This window comes from Lithobates pipiens, unplaced genomic scaffold, assembly GCF_037356315.1.
Source record: "Lithobates pipiens isolate NorthernLeopardFrog02 unplaced genomic scaffold, aLitPip1_a1.2 Scaffold_28, whole genome shotgun sequence".
Classification (NCBI taxonomy): Eukaryota; Metazoa; Chordata; class Amphibia; order Anura; family Ranidae; genus Lithobates; species Lithobates pipiens.
Window position 1 is genome coordinate 15,287,180 of NW_027507789.1, and position 3,787 is coordinate 15,290,966.

Here is a 3,787-nt window from a genome sequence, read left to right on the forward strand (position 1 = left end):
GGTGATGGGACACTCTGATGTAAGGGCGCTGGTGATGGGACACTCTGATGTAAGGGCGCTGGTGATGGGACACTCTGATGTAAGGGGGCGCTGCTGATGGGACACTCTGATGTAAGGGGGCGCTGCTGATGGGACACTATGATGTAAGGGGGTGCTGATGGGACACTATGATGTAAGGGGGCTGGTGATGGGACACTCTGATGTAAGGGGGCTGCTGATGGGACACTCTGATGTAAGGGAGCTGCTGATGGGACACTCTGATGTAAGGGAGCTGCTGATGGGACACTCTGATGTAAGGGAGCTGCTGATGGGACACTCTGATGTAAGGGGCTGGTGATGGGACACTCTGATGTAAGGGGGCTGGTGATGGGACACTCTGATGTAAGGGGGCTGGTGATGGGACACTCTGATGTAAGGGGGCTGGTGATGGGACACTCTGATGTAAGGGGGCTGGTGATGGGACACTCTGATGTAAGGGGGCTGGTGATGGGACACTCTCATGTAAGAGGGGTGCTGATGGGACACTCTGATGTAAGGGGGTGCTGATGGGACACTCTGATGTAAGGGGGTGCTGATGGGACACTCTGATGTAAGGGGGTGCTGATGGGACACTCTGATGTAAGGGGGGCTGGTGATGGGACACTCTGATGTAAGGGGGCTGCTGATGGGACACTCTGATGTAAGGGGGCTGCTGATGGGACACTCTGATGTAAGGGGGCTGCTGATGGGACACTCTGATGTAAGGGGGCTGCTGATGGGACACTCTGATGTAAGGGAGCTGCTGATGGGACACTCTGATGTAAGGGCCTGGTGATGGAACACTCTGATGTAAGGGGGCTGGTGATGGGACACTCTCATGTAAGGGGGTACTGATGGGACACTCTCGTAAGGGGGTGCTGATGGGACACTCTGATGTAAGAGGGTGCTGATGGGACACTCTGATGTAAGAGGGTGCTGATGGGACACTCTGATGTAAGAGGGCGCTGATGGGACACTCTGATGTAAGGGGGCTGCTGATGGGACACTCTGATGTAAGGGGGCTGGTGATGGGACACTCTGATGTAAGAGGGCTGCTGATGGGACACTCTGATGTAAGAGGGCTGCTGATGGGACACTCTCATGTAAGGGGGTGCTGATGGGACACTCTCATGTAAGGGGGTGCTGATGGGACACTCTCATGTAAGGGGGTGCTGATGGGACACTCAAAATGTAAGTGGGCCAGGCTGGATGAAGTCCAGGGCCAAATTTCTGTCCCAGTCCAGCCCTGGTACAAGGGCTAATAGAAGTCAATGCAAGTTGCCTGAAGTCTTCAGTGAAACGACTTGTCTCCTCCTCCTGTACAAGGGCTAAGAGTATCTGAACTTCCTTTCCAACCCTCTGATCCCAAGTTGAAAGACTGTTCAATTGTCTGAGTTTTGCAAATAAAATCCATTCAAGTGGATCTGTTTTCAGTCTCGAGTTACTGGGTCATCTACCACGGGACGTCCCCTAGACGTGCCACAAGGAGAACGGAAGGCAACGGTGAGGCCAAAAAAAAATTAGCAGCTCCTTCGGGGGTTAGTGCTACATACATTATATATATATATATATATATATATATATATATATATATATATATATATATATATATATATATATATATAAAAACAAAAGTTCATGCAAATAATAGTGACCGACTGGAGGAAATCCAGCCGTAGCCACACTATTTCACAATTGTTTGGTATATATTGCATTTTTTCTCAGCCAGTGGATTTATTATTATTATTCTTGCATCGTGTCGAGTATGCTTTGAGTCACTTAGTAGCGCAGCACTGTTTTTTTTTTTTTGGTATATAATTTTTTGCAGGTGGAAGTGAAATCACTTTAAAGTGACAGCAGCTACTTTACTATTAATTATTCACATTGTTTAAATTGCTCCGACTGATTGCTTGTTCTTAGTATAGGAGACATGTCATCTTTAATTACCTACCATTGAATATAGAAGATATTTTTCCTCTTTGCTTTACTTAAAAAAAAAAAATGTTTGCACAGCTAGACAGCTTTGTCTGTGTGGTAAGAAGTTCTAACTTCTGTAACGTTCTCTGTGGTTTGGTGCTGACTACATCCTTCCTCCTTACCAGAATATATGCAACTATATGATGGCAGGTGGAAGAAAACGTTGTATTCTTTTATAGAACAACAGAGGTGATCCTCCTACAGGAAGGTTGGAATTTCCCGGGGAAATAAAATGAATACCAGACAGAGAAAAATGCATTATATAAGAGAAAAAAAGATACAAGACAATAATATTATATATATATATATATACACACACACAATATATATATATACACATACACACAATATAATATATATATATATATATATATATATATACACACACACAATATAATATATATATATATATATATATATATATATATATATATATATATATATATATATATATATATATATATATATATACACACACGCACACATATATATATATATATATATATATATATATATATATATATATATATATATATATATATATACACACACACACACACACACACACACACACACACACACACTATAATAAGAGAAAAAATACTGAAGGGGAAAAAAAAAGTAGAAAGAGACAGAAGGAGATGAAAGAGAGGGAAAGGGGGAGAGAGAGAGGGGGAGAGAGAGAGGGGGGAAGAGAGAGAGGGGGAGAGAGAGAGGGGGGAAGAGAGAGAGGGGGAGAGAGAGAGGGGGGAGAGAAAGGGGAGAGAGAGAGAGGAAAGAGAGGGAAACAGGGGAGAGAGGGAGAGAGAGAGTGAGAGGAAAGAAGGGGGGAGAGAGAGAGAGAGAGAGAGAAGTAAAAAGAGGGCAAAGGGGGAGAGAGGGAAAGGGGGAGAGAGAGAGGGGAAAGAAGGATAGGGGGGAGAGAGAGGAAAGAGAAGGAAAGGGGGGAGAGAGAGAGAGAGGGGGAAGGGAGAGAGAGAGAGAGAGGAAAGAGGGAAAGGGGGTAGTGATGGACGAACTTCCGACGGGACGTTTCGCGAAAGCGAAATGCGAACGGACCCAAACGTTCGCGAAACCGAACGTTCGCCGCGGGCCCCATTGACTTCAATGGGAGGCGAACTTTGCAAACCTTCATGTCGAATTTGCGGCCACGTGGTAATTATTAGGGGGTAAAACGTAGTCCCACCATCTGGACAATGACATAATACATGTATGAGGTGAATTTGGGATCGATAACTACAAGCATTTTTATTTTATTTGGGAAATTGTTCTAACAATTCAGGACTATGGAGCTAATGAAGGCAATGGAGGAGAGGGAAGGTCAGGGACCAGGGTAGGCAAAGAAGAGGGTGCAGGAGATGATCACCAGCAGCGTGACATACCGGAATGACACATGCACCGTGATAGAGGCATCTGACAGCAGCACCGTAATACAGAGCACTGACAGCAGCACCGTGACATACAGCGCTGACAGCAGCACCGTGACATACAGCGCTGACAGCAGCACCGTGACATACAGCGCTGACAGCAGCACCGTGACATACAGCGCTGACAGCAGCACCGTGACATACAGCGCTGACAGCAGCACCGTGACATACAGCGCTGACAGCAGCACCGTGACATACAGCGCTGACAGCAGCACCGTGACATACAGCACTGACAGCAGCACCGTAAGCAGCCCCAGGAGGAAGTCAGCACAGCACAGGGATGGTGTGATCCCCTCATAATAAGAACCCCCAGGAGGAAGTCAGCACAGCACAGGGATAGTGTGATCCCTTCATAATAAGAACCC